Source organism: Cupressus sempervirens, chromosome 10 (genome assembly GCF_028749045.1).
Source record: "Cupressus sempervirens isolate cs-2001-9-10 chromosome 10, ASM2874904v1, whole genome shotgun sequence".
Classification (NCBI taxonomy): Eukaryota; Viridiplantae; Streptophyta; class Pinopsida; order Cupressales; family Cupressaceae; genus Cupressus; species Cupressus sempervirens.
The window spans coordinates 582,623,881-582,646,691 of record NC_143127.1 but is presented as its reverse complement, the minus strand read 5'-3'; the positions used below and the strand labels follow the sequence as shown (position 1 = coordinate 582,646,691).

Here is a 22,811-nt window from a genome sequence, read left to right as displayed (position 1 = left end):
GATCTCCACCGTTGAATTTGATTGCATCAACAGATGGCGCCATCTCGCTATGGTGGAGATGCGCAGATGTTATCATGGCAACATAGCGCCCATTCGCCGCATGGCCATTCTATGGATCAAGTCTCAGGTTCACCAATCAGATGATGCCATGTGTATATGTCAGGACACGGCATACCATGGGCTCAGTAGTTTTCAGAAGGGATGGCGAGTGAAGTACAATGTCGCTCTGATCATCAGATTTGCAAAGATCTACGGCTAGCGCTATCTTGCCATCGGGAACTGCCCGGACTTTAGCATCAGCAACATAGCGCCCGTGCACCATGTGTCCTAGCGGGGCTGCATTTCATGCTGTCAGAAGCAGTTAGGGTGGGATGACCGACAAACCAACAGGAGGACGCCACGTATTAGCGGGCCCGGTGAATCAATATAAACAGAGGGTTACGAGAGGTCAAGTTTTGTGACCGTCAGATTAGAAGAGATCAACGGTAGACGCCATCTCGCCATGGTGAAGCTGTGAGATTTTTACCATGGCGACATCGTGCCCAATTGACATGTGTCCTCGTGGGTCTGGTTTTCAACGTGGCAATTAGCTAACGGCCAGTGGTTAGATGGTAGGGTGACACGGTTAGTTCGATGAAGGCGGTCAACCGCGGAAGGACTCTCTAGGTGGCAAAACAAAGGATTACGGTTGGCCCGCGTGGCCTAGTCAGCATATAAGAAATCGGGTCGACTGATAGGCTAGGATGATTCATGAACCAAGATGCAGAGACGATCGACGTATCTTATGATCTGATCTTCACGATCATTTCTGACCTAGCAGGAATGAATGCAGGACATAAGAACACTCCACCCATCCGGTCGATCCATCTACCATGTTAGGGAATGTTGTGGCACCGTTTCTATCTTCTCCAGGCTCTTCTTAAAAAGAAATTTTTCTTGGTATGCAGGCTAGGATTTCAATTAGATCCCCGATTGGATTCTCAAGATGGGAAGTTAATGCCAATAGGTAAGAAGTGAATGTAATGTGAAAATCTTCAGTTATGCCTGATCTATAAAGGCAATTTTGTAATCTGTTCTCAAGGTCGATTCTTTTTTATTTTCTCTGCTACTGCTTGCAGACTTGCAGTGTAAAACCCCTTTTTCTCTGAGCCATGTAATAGCCTGTATCATCTCTTTCATCCATCAGTGTGAATGTGCATCACTTTGCCTCCCATTGGTGTATTGTTGAGATCAATGATCTGCATATTGTATCTATCTTTGGCCTATTGGATAATACATAAGTGAAATCTCCTTTTCCTAGTGTCATTCGGTTGGTTTTTTCTGATCTGTATGTGATTATTGATCGATATAAGTCTGGACGTGTATGACTTTTGTATGTTATTCTGGTTTTGTAGTATATATATGGGCAGGAATGAGTCTGAACACTCTGTTTTGGTGCATCACCACCTTAGATTAGACTAGGTAGATTTTCTTTAACGCTCTCTTTCTCCCTTTCCCTTCTGAGAATAGATAGGTGCGCCCTGACAGTAAGAGGAAGCCGGCCTTCTCCAGAGACTCAACCTCATAGTTCAAGTCCCATAGCTTGGAGGTTGTTTCCATGTTTCACTAGGTTGTCCTCGCGCATAGGCCTTGGACAAGGGTGCAAACCTAAGTGACAACAGTGTCCATCCCATCTATGTTTTCAATAAATTCATTGCAATCTAATTCTTTACCATGGTATTTGTCCTCATTCAAAAGGAAATTTAGGATGTCTTTGTCATCTTCAAATACCTGCCAATTTTCTATGTTATCAATAATTGAGTTCCTATTTTGTACTTACAATCATTGAAACCTCAGCAAAAAAAAATCACTAGGATTGATAGCCACGTTGGCAAGAAAATTTCCATTTTCTTGTTTGTCCTATCCATCCAAGTTATCCCAAAAGAATAAAATGCTTATATTTCATCCCATACAACATTCTTGTATTGTTTCAATCGCTTATTTTTGGATGCATAAGCATGTCTAATCTAATATACTAATAACTAAAAATCACCAATGACATGCAATTTTTAATTCCATGATAAGCATATACTTTTAATCCAAGTAAAAATGTTTCATATTCTTCTATATATTTGGTACAAGTGAAGTTCAAGGTAAAAGAGTACCCGAATGTGCACTTTTCTAGTGAAATAAAATCTACTCCAGCCCCTGACCCTTCTTTAGAACTAGCCCCATCAAAATACATTGTTTGAACCTTTTGGGAATCAAAATGTCTTATTGCTTCTTGTGAAACCAATGGAACTATTTTTTCAGTCTCTAGAATAGTAATTTTACCCCTAAAGGCATTTACCTTTGTGTCCAAGAAGCATGTGGCATCAGTATCAATGTTATCCTCAATCATATGAATAACTCTAGGCTCTTTATTGACCTTGATAGCTTTGTCATTTATGTAAAAAGTACCAAAATATATATCACATTGTAGACTCCCTCGCATTGCAAGACTCCATTTTCTTGAGAGTAACATACCATATTGAAGGGGAATATCAACTACTAAGACAATCATGGTCAGATCAATATCAGGATAAGCAACTAGCCTATATGGAAATGCATTAATATTACCTATAACAAGGACCTCCCTTGCATCCATGACCCAACATCTACCATGTATAGTATATAATTTTTGTCCAAGGGATTCTATGATTTTAAAAGGTGTAATGGTATTTGAAGCTCCTGAATCAATCCTACAATTATTCAAATTCTTTGCATTTATAATCAGGCTAAGGAAGAAGGGGTCAATATTTTCTATATATGTTAATATTGAACTATCCAAGTATATTTTTTGTATTTGGGATATCTCTCATTTATCTTCCTTTTCTTTTTATGTGACTTGTACCTCCTATCCTAATGATGTCCCTCCCTAATCACACTATTGTTCCAAATTCCTCCTAACCAAGAGAGGGCTTTTCTTTTATTTTCTTCTATCCTAAACATTTAAGACAAAGCAACCTTCATAGTAATTTGTGACAACATAGATATCATATCAATAGGGTCATAAACAAGGGGTTTATATGAATTACCTTTATTTTCTTGCACTTGAGTTGTAGGATCCTCAATTTGTCTGACAATATTAGGTTTTAACTTTCTTTCTTTTGTATTTATCTTGATTGCATCTATGTTTTGATTTTGCACATTCTTTATAGGTTCCCATTTCTTATCTTTACTATGCTTGATCTTGACAACCATTTGATCCTATTATTTATTGTCATTATTTATTTTGTAGGTTATATATTTAATTAAGATTCCTAATGATTTTCTTGCAATATTATTTATTTTTCTATTCCTCAGGTTATAAGTGTTGTGAACTTGAGCAACCATCTCAACAGTTATCTTGTCAATTTCTATCTTGGAAGGTTTTCTCATATTCATATGTTCAACCCCTGAGATCATGTTGCATGTTTTTTTATCAACTTCACCATCATCATCTAAGAAGATCTATTGATGGTGTACTTGATACATATTTTTTTGATTGCTCATCTCCATTTAAAACTCTTCATTATCATATTCTTCACAAGAATCATAGGAATTAATCATGTTGCAAGCCACATCATCATGATTCTTTTCATCCTCCCCCTCTTCAAGTTTTTTTTGTTGAGGTGTAGAGAATGACTAAGCAACTACATAGTAATAAGGAGAATGAGGAGATTGACAAATAATACACCAAGGCATTTATTCCACTATATATACAAAACTTCTCTATAGTAGATATGTTGTACTCTTGTCATTTGTACCTTGTATAGGTTTATTAATGGGCTTTCCATTGTGTTTTGTACGGTTAATTCTACAATTTGGTTTGCCTATTATAATTATTGTTAAACTATGGTGTTTCACCAGTATTATGCTTGTTTTCATTATTAACTAGAGGTTCCAAATTCTTAAGAAAGTTCAACACCTGATCTATTTTGTCTTCCTCGAGCCTTTTACCTGTGATTGGCTTATCTCTTTCTTTCTTATTTCCCCTGGGATTAAACAACTTAGGATCATCTCTTCTTCCAAGATACCTAGATGTTCTCATGTTATTCTCAATGTTGGTAGCTATCTTGAAAGAATCCCTTAATGTCATGGGATCTTTGTCTCTCAAAATATGCGATTTTACTATCAAAAGCATTGAAACAAGTAGTCAAGCATACATTCTCACCTATTCTCATGACTTTGAATAACTTATACTTTCTCTTTTGGAACCTAGCATTAAAATCAAAAGTAGATCCATTTTTATTTTTCTTTATATTATTAAATTCATTCAGTACAAAACTGGCATTAGTGTTGTGTCCATATTTTTCCTTGAAGCATTTCTCCAGGTCATCCTATGAACCAATGCAATCATTAAGGAGTCTCCTAAACCAACCCTTGGAATCTTCTATGAGTAAATGTACAAATAACTTCATGACAGCATCTTCATATTAAACCTCATAATCATTTAACATATTAGTAAACTTTCAAAGATGTTCTTCACTACTAATGACATTATTTCTAGACAATTTTGTGACTTTATCTCTCAACTCATTAGGGATAGGATGATGAAATCTAGGAATAGCTATAAAATACATATGCTTATACATTTCCATATATATGGGTCTTTTTTGAGATCCCAAGACATTTGAAGAAATGGGTGCAACAACTTGGGTTTGCATGGGAATTTTTCCTTGTTGGGTTGCAGTTAACTAACAAGTAGTAGAAGAAGAGGAAGATTGCACTAATTGGGAGAATACTTGAATATTTATCATAGGACCACATGTTGGAACATAAATATACCCTCTTAAGTCTAGTTCTTCCAAGTTATGAAGTGAGTGGTGGATTTAATGAGATAAATTTTCCTTCTTGTTTATGTTGCCTCGACCTCATTTTCAACTTTCTTCAATTTTTTTGCCAGATCTTCCCTCTCCATTTTAGCTCTTTCCAATTCTAAGTCAATCTTGGAGGTAACAATATTCTTGGGGGAAACATGAGGTTTATTTTTTTGAATACCAACAACCTTCAACTTTCCTTTATCAACAATTCTTAGTAGTGAGATCTATCACATTCTCTTCAATCAGTTTATAAAGTTGAACTTGATAAATAATAGATCCTTCTTTTTCATGTAGAACATGCTCTTGGTCTTTGATTTTAGACCTTATTTCTCCCATTTCTTCAAATGTATCTAAATGTAAAGTTGAATATTTCTCTTCCAACTTCCTATTTTACTCTTTTAGTGCTTCCATTCTTTTGAGAAAACTTTCCCTCTCTATTAAATTTATAGTGATTCTTCTTTCTCTTTCTCCAAATGTATGATCCTCCTCTACAACCTTTTTCCTAAGTACTCAATTTTAGAGAGTAGGTAATTAGGATCTATATAGGTTGTTTCTAAATCTACAAGATCATCTAGATCTATAATATTTCTTTCAACATATGGAACATGCCCAAGGTTTTGCCTATTATCTAGGGTGTTCTTATATCCCCATCATTGATTTACCTCCTTAGACATATTGGGTCTACAAGTAGTATCTCCTACAGAAGAAACAATTTTATCTTGGTACACTCTTTCTTGAGGCAATGGAGTAGTGAAAATTTCACCTAGAAGCCTAGTATTTTCAAAATCAAAGTTCAAGGATGAGGATTCTCTCTATATTACATGTTCATACTACAAATAAGCTAAGGTATTATCTTGAAGCTTCCATGTAGGGCTAGAAACTCCTTTTTTTCTTAGCTTGGTTCTTCTTACCAACCTAAGGTAGTTTTATATATAAAGGAACCTCTAGGTTAGCTTTTATATATGCTCTTGTATTTCTCCTTCTATTAGTCATTTAAAAAAATTAATCTATATACAACTAGCTACTAAATATTTGACTAAGTCACCACCCACTGATGGAAAAAAATTTAAATGTCTTAAAAATAACAAATAGCAAAAATAATGAAATGTTGACCACAAATTTGAAACCAAGGGCCAATACAAAAATAACCTCTGATTTACAATGCACATTGGGAAATGAAAACTTATATCACATGGATAAGGCACTACTCTAACACATGACCTACCATACATTGGGATACAATCCATGTCATGCATTCCCCAACAGGGTCACCATTTTGTTGGCTCTTGATTTGAAAGAATTTTAACAGCCTTTTAAAAGTAAAGAAAACCTAGGAGTTAGCTAAAAACCATAACAAGTAATCTAAGAACAATTTAAAAGAACCAACTGACAAGACCCTAAAATGTCTTCTTCACTTTGAACTCTACAAAATTCAGGCGAGTTTACCTAGGGGTTCACTTTCTCTCGTCAATTCTCATTTCTCAATATAAATTCCAACATAACAAATAATTTTTTAAAAATTCTTCTAATTCTAGGATTATAAAATGAATGACAAATAACTAGTCTATCAAACCCTAAAACTCCATGAATCAAGCATGGGCTCATTTCTTGATCTTCAACAATGAAACTTTAAAATGTTTATTTATAAATGAATACACCATATGAATTTCCAAGCTATATCAACTTTGATGATGACCAATGCCTTATCTATTGGGTTGTTGGCTCATAGAAATTTGTCATCTACTATCAGATCTATCTCAAAACTTTGTAGAAAGAAATCAACATTCAATTTAAAATCTCATCTTATTAGAATCTTCTTATGATAACTAGTAATTCTCTCAACCCACATTGACCATTTACATATAATCCATTGGATTATCAACAAAATATGAACTTAAATATAATTCAAGAAAGAATCATAACTAGGATTCAATAAACATTTCTAGACAATTTTAGAAAACCAAATGTAACAAAGAAGAGACAAGATTCACATTGAATTACCATTTTATTAATGTCTTTGTATTATCTTCCTTGAAAATATAATATTCAATGTCAATTTTAAGCAAAGATGCTCAACTAGACCCATTACTATTAACCATGTTTTTCATTCTAACTTTGAAAAAACATTTTACAGTATACATGGATTGACTCATAAAATGAACAGTCTAGTTTAGCCTAAATATTCTTAGACCATCCTCTAGCTTTGGGAACTAATTTATATAGGATGAGTTGCAACAAGATTTAGGTATAGAGGGAAAAGGACAACTGTATAAAACATATTTATAAAAGAGACAAAAACCACTTTCAAAAACCCATGAACTAATTGGAAGAGTGCATGTGGCATTATCTAAATATTTTGAAAGTAATTCCAATGATTTTTTGTATAGGTATACCCAAAGCGAGTGAACCAAAAAGGTAAGGTATCTTATTATGATTATTACTTTCTCCCCTTCCCCTTTATTTATTGCCAACCATGCTAATTGTTAGTGCTCTTAGGTGGGGTAGGGGTTTCTTCTACTTTATATTTTTTAGGTTCTACAACAAGTTCTTGTACCTTTTCATCATTTATCTCTCCTTCAAGCTATAGGGGCACCTTTTCCTCTTCCTTTTCATTTTGATCTGATTCTTTAGTTTCTACAATTGGTAATTGGATGTCCTTTTCTTCAACCAGCTCTAATGGTTTATCTTATGCCTCTTGTGTTGGTTTTGGGTCCACCCCTCTTGTCTCCTCAGTTGTTCTAGATTAAGGTAAAAACAAGTTTTTAAGGGACCCAAAACCCTTTACAAAAAACTAGAGATAAACATTAAGCATCACCATATTTTACAAGGACTTGAAACTTGAAGAAAAGACAAAACCAACACAAAAAACTAGGTTTTACAGGGACTTGAAACCATAGGTTTAAACCAAATAAAAGCAACCAGGTTTTACAAGGACCTAGAACCTAGAGTTTTTAAAAAGCTAGAAAACAAAAAGAAAAACCAATAAAACCACACAAACCAACACCTAGCACACCAACAACCATGACTAGCACCTACAATAGCTCTTTGATAATATTTGCCACCACTTTACCTACTTTTGTAGTACTTTGGATAAGTTTAGCTGAAGCTAAAGTAGGAGCCTCTTGAGCCTCATTGACCTTTTTCCTCATTCTTTGACTAGTTGTCTTACTAGGTCCTCCTAGACTCTGCATCCCAACATTACCTAGATACATTATCTCCTTGTTGCTCTTCTTACTCAAACTAGTCACCACTGCACACAAACTGGATGTAACCTATTCCATTCTTTTCCCACTTTCCTTTATTAAGTAAAAAAGCTCCCTCTCATACTCCTTGAGCTTTTTACATATGTTTCTAATTTATATTTTCAACTGAGCTCTCATGGTATGTTCATAGTCTAGCTCTTTTTGCATAATCCCCACTTTTTTCTTGAGCGCCATGATCTCATTGTAAAGCCAAGAATCATGTTGAAGGGAAGCCTCTACTTTAAGCTTAGTATTATGAAGGAAGGATAATTTTTCTTCATGAGACTCTCCCCTACCTTCATCATCAACCCTAATCTTAGAATCAATAGTAGTAGTAACTGTATTGATCTGGATTTTTGTGTTGATATCCTGCTTCTTTGTTTTCTCATCTTTTTCCTCTTTACTCAAGCTATTGTCCTTTATAACATGGTCTTTGCCCTCATTTTCCTTACTAGTATCCTTCTCCCTTTTCTCCTTATTTTCATTCCTCTTTGGATGGGAGGGTTGACCACTCTATTTCTCTTCATCCTCCCCTAGAGCTCTATCCTTACTACCCTCCACATTATCTTTACCAATCAACACAGCATTGCTCCTTGAATATCCAGCCTTGCATTTATAGAAATTTTCTATAATTAAAATTAAACCTTCATGAAGCACAAGATGAGAATCTTTCTTCCTATCAGCATAGAGACTTTGAACCAGGGAATACTTCTAGTAAAATGGAAAGGAGATCCTTTCTTTATGGTTAAAATGATTTAAGGAAAAAAAGTTAAATTTATGGACTCTCTTTGCTCTATGATCAAGAATAAAATACTCACAAATACATGACAACATGTCCCTCCAGATGACCTTAATTTTTTTTAGGTTGTAAAAGTCTCCATTTTTCTCCATGTTTTTGTCTCCAACTTTTGTCTTTGGGAACTTTGTAAAAGTTGTGTTTGAGATACTAGTCTCCTTACTAAATTTTATCCCTTCCATGGGAAGCCTCGTAATCTCAGATATAAACTCTTTGGTCAAGTTCACCATGACCCCATGCAGTGTGATCCTTTCCTCAAACCAATTTTTGAAGAAGATCTCAGTAATATGAGGTTTTTACCCATGGAGTCTCTCAATGTAAGTCATAATCCCCTTCTACAAAATCTCCCACATAAAAGCATTTTCCTTCCACTCCCTACAATTGCTTGGTTCTTTCTTTCTTGGTTCCCCTCCCATCTTGTGATCCTCTTTACCCCTACAATTCATCTGAGAAATGGAAACCAAAAGAAAGAGTGAAGCTTTTATTATTACCAAGGAGCTTTTAACCTTACATACATGTTGAATACAAATCATAATAGCACCAAAGTACTTCCTAGGGAAACTCATACTATACTCTGTAAACCCATAAAGTTCCCCTTAATATTTTTTCCAATCTTAGGAAATCTTTCCTTCGCTAGCATGAGTCTTATCATAATTAGCTATAGCCATCAACTCCACTTCCTTACATAGGTCAACTTGCCACCTTAACTTTATTTCCCTATAGAGAACTTGGTTGGTAATCCAACTAGCAACTGAGTTTCCCTCCCAAAATATATGAGAAAATAAAACATTATCAAATTTATTCATAAGATTTTTAATTTCTAACATACTTCCCTCAATAGTCCAAGTAACTAGGTTCTTGTTATCAAGCATATTATTAATGTTGATTGAATCTCCTTCCATCCAAAGATTCTAATAACTAGAATCCACTATCATCCTCATAGTATACAAAGCATCTATAGCCCCTACTTTATGGATAGTAGATATCCCTATAGGAATTGAAATAACATCAACAATTCTGCTAGTATGGTCCCTCAAAATGCCTCTACAACCAACTTTACTAGGATTTCCTTTTGTAGCACCACCAAAATTACATTTAATCCATCCCATAGGTGGAGAGTCCAATTTAACATTCTATCTCTGATCATCAATTTTGGTTTAATTTCCTTTAGTCTTCATGGGATTATTAATTTAGGTTTCATCATTCATTTTTCTATGAGATTTGAAGTTTTCCTTGATGTCTCTGATAATATTGTGACCGAAAACCCACTCAGGAATTTCTTTGTCTCTAAAGATTATATCATTTCTTTATTTCTAGATTCCCCATTAGAGATGGGGTAGAGAAATTTTCCAAAGAAAACCAATATCAGCATCCTTTGAAGGACAAGTCCAACTCTGGAAACTCCAATCTAAATTCCAATAGAGAAGGATATAACTCCAAAAAATGTGGCTAAACCTACAATTTAAGAATAGGTAATTCCTATCTTCATATTCCATTTTTCATAGAAAACATCTCCTCAATTGGTACTTGAACACTTTTGTCAACAAATTATAACTCCTCAGTGGATGTTGATTTGTCTTTTAATCTATCATATTCTTCCATCTATGGTGTTTCTATCATTGAAGCATACTTGGCCACCCATTCACTATAAATGAAATAATAGGGCCTATCAAAACTTAGGACTTCTTTCTCTTTGCAAGAGATATCTCTCCATTTATTTTTTAATTTATTTTTTAATTTATTTTTCTCAAATATGAAAAATTTATAGAACCTTCTGGCCTATGTTAGATCTAATACAATGTCTATGAATAAGCTACTATCATCTTTGTCTAATATCTTGATTACTTTATCATTTACCACAACAAGAATATCATCATCCCAATCCATTAGTGACTTTATCTCGTAATCATTTATAAACATTAAAGGCAAGAATGCATGTGATTTTTTTTGACACATGGAAATGCAAGACCTTATCTGTCTCTACAAAAATTCTCTATTTATATCAAACTCTAACAAGCCAATTAATCATGTCTTTTCAACATAATAATCATCATTTTTTCTTATTGACTATATTGAAACATATCTCTATCATTGCTTCCTCTCTTTCTATCTATTTGTTTAGGATCTCTATCAACTTATCTACATCATCACTAGGATATTTAATAATAGAGAGCAATTTGGTTATCATATGATGCAATCATCTGGTGCTAATATCATAAACAAAATACAACATTACATCCCTTATTTTATTCTCATACCTTTTCCATATTTCTATTTTCATAGTCGTGAGCTTGGATTTCTCATTTTCCATATCCTCTCTAGTGAAATCTTCCTAATGTAAACAAGTGTCAAGAATCTCAACTATGGGGCTAGTTGGGGGTGGTGGAGTAGGTGAAGATGCAATTATTCCCTAGGATAACTCCCTTATTTTAGAGATTCTAACTTTCAATCCTTTATATTGAGAGAGCTCATTTCAACTCTTAGTATTTTCCTAATTTCCTCATGATAGGTTGCTTAAAATTGTTCATATTTTATCTATAGTTCATTCATTATGTTCTTCTCTCTTCTTGTGGTGGCTAATGAAAATTTTGTAGTCTCTACATTTATTTTAGTAGATTCATCATTAAGAGTATCCTCTACTCTTTTTACAGTTAAATTCCCTATTAATGTTTGGTGATAAGGCTCAGAGGAATGTGACTTATCCCTTTTTTGCAATGACCAAATCACTAGAGTAGCATGATCTTCACTATACTTAACACCCTTTGGTGCTCTTTTCGCTTCTTTATTTTTATATAATGTATTTATTTCTTTACTAATGGCATCGAAGGCTATGTCATCAACACTATCTTAGTTAGGGAGGACTTTCACTCTATCTCTCCTAATCATCCCTCTTCCCTCTTCTGTAGTTATTTTAATAAATTCTTGCATCATTTTGTCTTTTATTTCAACCTTTTATAATAGAGTACTCTTTATTAAGTTACTTTTCTTGTCTCTTATGACATATTTCCTCAAAAGTAGCAATATTAACTCTCCTTGCAAATATAAAGAAATCCCTGGATTTCAAAAATTGTCATCTGATAAAAGCTTATGCATGGCTTGCTCAATCATAGGATTGAACTCCCTACCTTTAAAATCAACAACTGTTAACTCTATGTTGGGTAAAGGAGGCTCCTTCAATAGCCCTTCCTCTAACTCAGTTAAAGTAACAAAAATATCACCCAAATTTCCAAGTTGTTCTATTTTCTCAATTGTGAGCTGTTCATTACCAAGGCGAAGGAGTGATTAAGATAGTGTGTACACTAGATCTTTAAGCACAAAAGCCTCTCTAGTCTTATGCTTCTTGGATACTTTCTCTAATGGATTTACCTTAGACTAAGGTCTTTATGGGTTAATGATTCAAGTACATCAGCATCACTTGACTCTTTTCCTTTTTGATCAGTATGTTCCTCCATTTTGACTATATTATACCTAGGAATCTTATGAAAAAAATATTGTCCTAAGCCCACAACTAGTTTGAAAGATAATCTTCTCATGGCTTATCATGATTGACTAGGGTATGTTCAGATCATAATAGGCTTCTTCTCATTCAATGTATCCATTATATTAACAAAGAAAGTCATTAGCTTGTTTACCTTGCCAGCCATGGTTTTAGCATCTATCAATGGGTTGTAATCCTTTTCAAAAGAATTCACAAATTCCAAAACTCTAGAGTAAACCCTACCTTTCTCCTTTTTAACTTCTTGTTCTTGTAGGGAGAACTCGTTCCTTATGATATCTTGACTATAATAAAATATATGTTCATGAGCTATTGCTTTTGTTCTTTTTTCTTAATACTTTAAAAAATCCCTTAGTATCAGAGAATCTTTCTCAAGATGTTGCCATTTTATAAGGGTTCAACAATTTGTATAATAAAAATCATTCCCCTTTTGTGATTATAAATTGATGAGCAATGGTGCAGGTAGGAAAGATTGAGCCTCTTGATCTTCATGTTAATTCAACTTCCTCCAAACCTCCTATCTTCCATAAGATCTCAGCCAAGCCAACCTTCAAAGGTACTTGGTATGGAAAAACATGAGGGGTTCCTTGAACCCATATACTCTAAAAACCATGGAAATTGGATATGGATTAATATCTTCCCAATTATGAGAAATTTTTAGTTCATTAGGGGAATCCATAGATCTAATAAAATCTAAAAATAGTTTAGGAATCCTTAGATTCTCCCTACCCAACAATATCCTCATCTTTGATGTGAAATATTGTCATGTCCCCTTTTCAAATAATTAAAAATAATAATCTTTGCTAAGGCAGGTAGGCCCAAAAAGGTGAAGTTTCAGCAAAAGGGGATAATCTTTGGAAGCGAATGGACTAATAAATGAAAATTATTATTAAAATATGTTTTATTAACCCCTCTTGGATGTGAGTTAGGGTTATGCCCTCTTTTAAGGGGTTTGGAGGCATTTTGGGCTCATTCCAGAACTTGATTTTGCTCATTTCTTTGTTATTCTTCAGAGGCTACCAAACCTGTGGAGAAGGAGACCCAAGAACGGGAGTTTGCAGGTTTCCAGGGAAACCCAAGAATGGGAGTTTTTAGGTTTCCAAGAAAGCTAAGGATGGGAATTTGAAGCCATTCCATGTGCATGGTCATGCAGAGTTTGCCTTTGTGTTGAACAGTGCAGATTTGTGAGTTTTCAGGTGTATTTTTTTGTAAGAGTTTGGTGTTTCCGGTTGAGTATTTCATATCAGTTTGGGTTGCTGCTGTATATAAGACTTTTAAATGTTAAAATAGAGCTGAAAATATGTATGTGGATATGATTATACTTCTGTGATAGATTATTAAAGTTTTTGTGGTGATTCCGGGCTCTTTTGTGTTAATTTCGGGAACCCGATGAGCATAGTTTTTGTCCTACATTTGTGAGCTGTTGTGTAAAGGCTATACAGATCTGAAAATTTCATTTTTTAGGCTATTATTCTGCTGAAATTTCTGTAAAAATATCCATTTTCAGATTTATTAATAATTTGTGAAGTTGTGAAGTATTTTGGCACTATTTCGGACATACCTGATTTGGGTTTATTTGAGAAATTGGTGGATCTTTGTGATATTAATTGTTTGATTTTGAAAATATGATTAGAGGTTGGAAATATCATACAAAATTAGAAAAGGGACATTTCAAATATCTGTCAAATCTAACAAAGCTAACCTCATTCACATCCCATGACATATTAGCACAATACATTTTTAGCCTTCACATGGAGATTTACATCTTGCTCCATTCTAGAGAAAATTCGGCAACATAACCCTATGAAAATAACTTCTTATCTCTCTCTTAATTCTCTACAACAATTCTTTGTACTTATAGAGTTTTCATACAAGAGGAAACAATTTCTAAAGCATCTACATTCAACACATCTACAAATTATTTTAGAAACTTCTTTATGCACAACCCTTGCATAAAACAAAACATAAGAGAATAAATCACCAAAAAAAGGGAGCTTTCTTTTTTTCTACTCCAAGTAATTTCTTGTGGAAGAATCCAGCTTCATTTAGCAACCTTCCAAGAAAGCACAAATAAAGTAATAAATCATGGTAAGGATGAGTCACCTTATCCCAGCAATCTCTCCCATTTGATGAAGATCTTACAAGATTCAAACTGATGAAACTATATCATCATAGCCATCCATGAAACAACATAAATCATAACATATGCTCTCATTCTCCAACTAGACACATGTTCGAATAACACAAGCATAAGATCCATGTGATAACAAAGGCTACACACACTACCACCACTCCACTATGATCATGAGCTACACAAAAGCACCAAAAACATCGACTTCTTAGCCCAAAAAAACTATGAAGTCATCCTCTAGAAAAAAAGATAAAACATCAGCCAGAACAACAACCAAACTGATTGGTCCAATCCAATTGATAAACCCACAAGATTGAAAATAGCATCCATAATAAATGCTAACTCATCCAATCACCCATACCTTAAAGGTATCCAACACCAAAAAACTCATGCCAGCAAGATAACTAACCCATAAACTGCAACCTCAAGCTCTATGTGCAAACCACTCGATGAAGACCAAATATATACAAGAACTCCTACTGCATGGGTAATGTCAAATCTAAAAAATAAGAAGCATACTATGTCTATTGATAACAACACAAGGAAAATGTAATCATGTAGCACCAAGGACCATTTGCAAAGATATACAAATCCTATAGAAAAAGAACTGCAAGAAACATCTCTCTCATCCAATCTCAACAACTCTCCCATGTTCTCTGCATCCAACAAAGAAAAGAGATAAAGGAACCACCTTGTCATCACAAAAAATAATGAATAATGAAGTACACGTGATAACAAAAGACCACAAAAGACTAACCACCATAGCTCCAATAGATCTCAAAAATAATGTTATGTGAATCGAAACATCCAAGAAGATAACCAAGACCAAAGAAAGAAACTAAAAATCATAAGCATGTAGCATGTCCTTCTACAAACACTTCTAAATGTCAACTGTGCCAAGTATGATCTCCTTCACAACCCCAAGAGAAAAGCCACAACATCCAGAATTGTTCAACCTCAAGAGATCAAACATAACATGATATCATAAATATGCATGCATGTAAGCCTCTCAAAGAAGATCAAACAACTCCATTCCCATTTTAGGAAATCAGCCCACTACCATCTCCTATTTTCATAATAAATGATAGTACACCTCAATGAGATAATCATGTTATCCATCTCTCACAATGAATCATCTACAACCATCTAACTACAACTCAAGTTCCATGAATATGAAAGAAAGTATAAAGCACCTAAAAGTAACATTGGGCAATACCTTTCAAGTGATAAACTATCAAGTAGACCAAGAGCGGGAATGAGAATGCTCCTCCAAGATATGCAAGTCATTTGTGACTTATCTAAGAACAATATCCTCATAGGTCTATATTGAACTCATGTCCAACAAAGGTGTAGGCTCCTTAGACTTTCTATTGAAATATCATCAAGAGTATACATCTCAACAACATGTCTCTCATCTCAAGAGAACTCTAGCCTCACCTAAGTCTCCAAGTATTCGCAAGCACTTGTAATCAATCACTTCATGCAAAACTCCACTACAACATAGCACTATCATGAAGTAACAAGAAAATTATCAAAGTACTCAATACCAAGAAACTAAAATAGGATCAATGTCAAAACTCCAACCATGGAATCAGGAATATAAACATGACATCATAATCTAAACCATATCCTCCAAAGAGATAACATGCTTCATCTAATCATATCAAATAATTGTATCATGTCACAACTCTAAATTGGTAATAAAGATAAAACCATGACATAAAAGCCACCATGATAACATATCAAATAAAATCATAAACAAAATCTGTACCAAGGACCCCTTAAATCCTAAAGATGTCAACATCTCCAATCATATGAAGATACCATCTCTAACTAGTGAACCAACAAATGTGAAAGACCCTTCTATAGCAACAAGATCTAAGGCATCCTCCAACATCTATAACACTAAAGAAGATCATCCATCAACATATGAAAGAAAAATATAGCCACTACTAAAGCTCCCACTTAAGTGTGATACCAAGCTATCCAAGCATATGACACACCATCCTCCAAATTTGAAAATCATCCAAGTCCACACATCACATTGGGTGAAACCAAGATCTCCACACTAAGGAAATTCACCATGCTTTAGGAATCCATAACTAACTATCCAAGTACTCAAATATCATCCATCCTCTCATCTCAAAGCAACCACACAAATGCACAAGTGACCACAAACAAGGCCAGCTAACAAGTTTGCACCAACACTAAATCAAATCTAGTGGATATAGATAGTCCACGTCCAAGTTATCCCACTACAATTAAATGGGTGGCCTACCCACCTGACTGCATAACTTATATATCCAATCATTGCAACATGCAGACCTACTATCACATTAGTGACATATGCAAATGAGATCAAATAGAATAATCATGTAGACAACATGACTCAAACACCAAATCAAGCACAAATCTAATTTTCCAATTATGTCCACATCAAGCACCATAGTCGAGGAATCCAACAAAGCATCACCACAAAAATGTTGAGTGACTGATCACATACCAACATCTCCATGCAGAGAAAGAAGAAAAACCTCCTCTCACCATGCATAAAGAATGCATGCATGTAGAACTACAACTATCTCATCTAGTACCACTCTAAAGGAACAAGAGTCCAGAAAATAGCTCTTCAGTAGATCCACAAAAAACTACAAGTTTTTATTTTAGCATGGAAAACCTACAAAAACATTGTGTTTATGAATACCCATGCACATCCAAACCCACTTCTCATCTGGAAGACTCAAAGTCTACAAAAATATCAAACAACTGAATCCAAAATAATGGATTATCATAGATGAACATCATCATAGATTTTTTAGGAAAATGTATAAACTCCATAGATCCAATGAACAAAAATCCAATCCATGCATGTATAAACAACCAAGAGGAAAACATAGTATTGGAACTTTGGGCCTAGTTATAGACGAATCCCACAACCACTACTAGTGCATGTATCTAAGAGAGATAGGCTATCCAAAAGCTTCTAGATTATCCAATGATCAATTTTGTACCTCTATGCATTCTAGGTAACAAAAGAGACACCTTCAAATACCCATGAATCAAGAATTATTTTGGTGTCAACCAAGAGCTCTAGATCAATGTCATTTCAACATGACCAACTCTATTTTCTCTATCTTCGCCATCCTTCAAGAAATGTCTACTATCTCTTGAAAGAATAAATCAACTACAATACTTCCACTCATCAAAGGATTAATTATTAGTCAATTTCTTCAAAACAAACTTCTTCAAGCTCTGTAAGCTAAGAAATCTTAATAGAATAGCTACCTAGAACTAGAAACTTTGTGAATACTCACATGCAAGCAACATGTAATTCACAAAATTGAGCTCTAATACCAATTTGAAGGGAAATGTGAGCATCCCAAAAAGTCATCTAAGATTAGTATCCACATCATATATCTAATAGTTCATTGAACAACTTCTAATAAGAAAATACAAGTGCATGCTACTATGCCATAAAAGTGAAAACAAACATAGTTGATTTCCCACAATTAAAACCTTAAAGGAAAGTGATTAAAAACTACTGATCTAAATAAATTTTAGTAGCATTATGACATATAGATTATTACTCTACCATCATAAAACTAGAAGAATGAGACATAATAGAGAACATAGATATACATGGGAAAAACATTTCTAGGTAAAAACCCCACCCTCCAAACCATCAAGATAATGTATTGTTTAGAAACAAGTTACAATACATTTTTAGCCTTCACATGGAGATTTACATCTTGCTCCATTCTAGAGAAAATCTAGCAGCATAACTCTATGCAAATAAATTCTTATCTCTCTCTTAATTCTCTACAACAATGCTTTGTACTTATAGAGTTTTCATACAAGAGGAAACAATTTCTAAAGCATCTACATTCAACACATCTATATATTATTTTAAAAACTTCTTTATGCACAAACCTTGAATAAAACAAAACATAAGAGAATAAATCACCAAAAAATGGAAGCTTTCTATTTTTCTACTCCAAGTCATTTCTTGTGGAAGAATCTAGGTTCATTTAGCATCTTTCCAAGAAAGCACAAATAAAGCAATAAATTGTGGTACGGTTGAGTCACCTTATCCCAACATATATGGCTTGAAGAAGGTGATAGAAATATAGAAAAAAATCATTTGTCAACTTTGAAACATAGGGCCAAAACTCAAATTTTTAGTCTTAATAAAGGAAGAATCAAGTTAACTAATGAAAAGGAAATTTCAGAGGAAATGGTTTCATTTTTTTCTTCTTTGATGTCTTCAGACCCTGGAATTGATTTGACTAATTAGGTTGAGTTTCTAGATGTTATTCCTTTATTGATTTCTAACGATTAGAATAGATTATTGTGTGCTATTCCTAAGGGAGCGAAAATTTATAAAGATTTTTTCTCATTAAGAGGGGATAAGTCACTAGGGATAGATGGTTTTCCCATGCTATTTTTTTAGAAAGACTGGAAATTGGTTGGAAAAGATGTATGTGATGTTGTTAAATAATTCTACTGAGCTAAAAGGATGTTTAAGGAAATTAATTCTACTTTCCTCTATCTGATTCCAAACAAGATTGGTGTTGATTCCCCATATTAGTTTAGGCCTATCAGTCTTTGCAAATTGATTTACAAAATCATTTCTTAGGTCCTTACTTTAAGATTGTTTAATATGCTTCTTTCCCTTATATCTAAATAATAGAATGGTTTTATTCCTGGTAGACAAATCCTTAACTCTATTATTTCTGTGCATGAGAATATCCATTCTCTATCTCTTTCTAATAATTATGAGTTTATTATGAAAGTTGATATTGCTAAAGCTTATGATAAATTAGAATGGTCCTTTCTTCATAAGATCTTATTGCTTGTTGGTTTTAGTGTTAATGTGGTTAAGCTTATTATGCGTATGATATCTACTACTATGGTTGTTGTTCCTGTTAAAGGGTGATTTTTTGCTTTCTTTAAACTGACTAGGGGGTTGAGACAGGGAGATCCTTCATTGCCAATCATATTCACTATTATGGCTAATTGTTTGGGTAGATATATTAGGAAATTGGTTTCAATCGGGGAAATTAAAGAACCGAGTGCTTCTTATCATCCTCTCATTTTCTCTCATGAACAATTTGTGGATGATACTATTTTTTAAGAAAAGCTAAGGTTAGGGAGGCAAGGAATCCCAAAAAGGCCCTTAATCGCTATTCTTTTGCTTCTAGTAAATTGATTAATTGGAATAAGAGATCTTTGTATTTTATTAATACTCTTGTTTCTAGATAGGGTAAGATTGCTAATATCCTTGGTTTTTCTATAGGATCTTTTCCTTGTACTTACCTATGTCTCCCTTTGGGACATAGTCTAGATCCTTTTTGGAAGAATCTTGTCAAGAAATTCAATAAGAAATTGGTAGGATGGAAAGGTAATTTGTTGACTCAAGCTGGTAAAGTAACTCTTCTTAAAGTTTTCCTCAAAAGTAGCCCTACTTATGCTTTGAGTCTCTTCAAGATTTCAACAAAATATGTTGATACTATTGACAAAATCCAAAGGAACTTCCTTTGGTCTAGATCTAAGGAGAAGAGGAGAATGGCTTTAATTTCTTGGGAGAAAATTTTTAAGCCTAAATTGGATGATGGGATGGGTATAAGGTCTGTTCGGAGTATGAATAAAGCCTTCCTTGCTAAGCAAGGCTAGAGAGTTTATCATGACAATAAGGAGTGGAGTTCTATTTGGAAACATAAATACCTTTTTGTTTCTCATACTTTACCTGATTTTCTATCTTATCCAAAAGTTCAATCTTCTTCTGCAATTTGGGGTGTTGTATAGGGAGAAAAAAATATTTTAATCAAGGGGAGTACTTAGAAAGTGGAAAATGGGCATAAGATTAGGTTTTGGACTGATGTGTGGCTTTTGGATCATCTTTTGATTGAGGATTTTGAGGATAGAACTCTTGTTGACAAATGTAAACAGATTTATGATATTTTAGTGGACAATTATTGGATTAATAGTGAATGGGTAAATCTTGCTGAAAGTGATATGGTTTTTACTAGTAACCAATTAATTTTGAATGCTTTTAGCCTTTATCCTCATATTGAAGATAATATGGTTTGGAGGATTGAACCAAGAGGTTGTTTTGAAGTCTCTTCTATTTTTAGATTTGAGGAAAAGGGAAATAAGAATTTATGGGCTAAAGCATAGATTAAAGGTCTTACTCCTAAAATCAATATTTATTTTTGGATCTTGCAGCTTCAAAATAAAATCTTAACTTTGGACAATCTACAAAAAAGAGGGATTTATTTGGTCAAAATCTATGTTGTCTATGAAAAATAGAATATAAAGATAAGAATCACCTATTCTTAAATTGCATGTTTAGCCAGAAAGTTTGGAGTTGTATCCTTCTTTATTGGAATTTAGATTGGGTTCAGCATAATAACATTTATCAATGTTTCTAGAGTTGGACTTGTCCTTCAAAGGATGCTAATATAAAAGAAATAATAGAATCTTTAGAGATAAAAAAATTCTTGAGTGGGTTCTTGGTCACAATATTATTAGCACTATCAAGGAAAAATTCAAATCTCATAAAAAAATGAGTGATGAAATCCAAATTAATATTCCCATGAAGACTAAAGGCTATAAAACCAAAATTGATGATCAAAGATAGAGTGTTAAATGGGATTCTCCACCTATGGGATGGATTAAAAGTAATTTTGACAATGCTACAAAAGGAAATCCTAGTAAAGTTGGTTGTGGAGGCATTTTGAGGGACCATACTAGAAGAACTATTAATGATATTGCCATTCCTATAGGGATATCTACTAGCCATAAAGAAGAGACTACAACTACTCTGTATACTATGAAAATGATAATGGATTCTGGTTATCAAAATCTTTGGTTGGAAGGAGATTCACTCAACACTTTTAATATGCTTAATAACAAGAGCTGGATTACATGGACTATTGAGGGAAGTATGTTGGAAATTAAAAATCTTATGAATAAATTTGATAATGTTTTATTTTCTCATATATTTTGGGAGGGCAACTCAGTTGCTGATTGGATTGCCAAGTTTTTTATAGGGAAAGAAAGTTGAGGTGGAAAGCTAACATATGCAAGGAAGTGGAGCTAATGGCTATAGCTAATTATGACAAGATACATACTAGAGAATTAAAGATTTCCTAAGATTGGAAATTTTATTAAGGGGAGTGATGGGTTTATGGAGGACAATAAGTGCTTTGGTGCTATTATGATTTTTATTTGGCATGTATGTAAGGTTAAAAGCTCCTTGGTAAACATAAAAACTTTACTCTTTCTTTTAGTTTCTATTTCTCAGGTGAATTACAAGGGTAAAGAAGATCGTGTGATGGGAGGGGAACCAAGAAAGCAAGAACCAAGCAATTGTAAAGAGTGGAATGAAAATGCTTTTGTGTGGGAGATTTTGTCGAAGGGGAAAGTTATTACTTAAATTGAGAGACTCCATGGATATAAATCTCATATTACTGAGATTCTTCATAAATTGGTTTGAAGAAAGGGTCACATTGTGTGGGGTCATAGAGAACTTGACCAAAGAGTTTATATCTAAGATTATGGGGCTTCCCATGGAAGGGATACAATTTATTAAGGATACTAGTATCTCAAACAAGACTTTTAAGAAATTCTTGAAGATAGAAGTTGAAGAGAAAAAATTGGGGAAAATTGGAGACTTCTACGACCTAAAATAGATTAAGGTCATCTGGAGGGATGTGTTGTCATGTATCTTTGAGTATTTTATTCTTGATGATAGAGAAAAGGGAGTCCATAAATTTCACTTTGTTTTCCTAAATCATTTTAGGCATAAATATAAGATCTCATTTCCATTTTACTTGAAGTATTCTCTGCTTCAATGTCTCTATGCTCATAGGAAGAAAGAATCTCATCTTGTGCTTCATGAAGGTTTAATTTTATTTATAGAAAATTTCTATAAAAGAAAGGCCATTAAACCCTCTCTGGTTTTGGAGAAGAAGTGGAAAGCATTTGGTAATGATCCTCATTCTAAGAGAATTAAGGTTAAAAGTGAGGAGGGCACTAGTAATCGCAAGAGTATAAAAAAGGGATAATTCATATGGGAAAGTAATAAGAAAAATGTGGAGGAAATCAAAAAGTCTAAGAATTTTGATAATGATGACAAAATAGAAATGGGGAACCTTAGTTCCACCCTAGATGGATATTATGGGAGCAAAGGTGTGTCAACTAGTAAAGATAACGTGGAGGGTAGTAAGGATAGAATTACTGATTCAAATGTTGGGTCAGAAGCTTTAGGGGAGGATGAAGAGAAACAAAGTGTTCACCCTTCCCATGCAAAGAGGAATGA

General features: G+C 34.0%; 1 pseudogene; it reads left to right on the top strand.

Annotated features, from left to right (window-relative positions):
• The first annotated feature begins 371 nt into the window (after window positions 1–371).
• LOC149535212 (histone-lysine N-methyltransferase ATXR4 pseudogene) overlaps window positions 372–22,811 on the top strand; it is a 136,435-nt pseudogene continuing 113,995 nt past the window's right edge.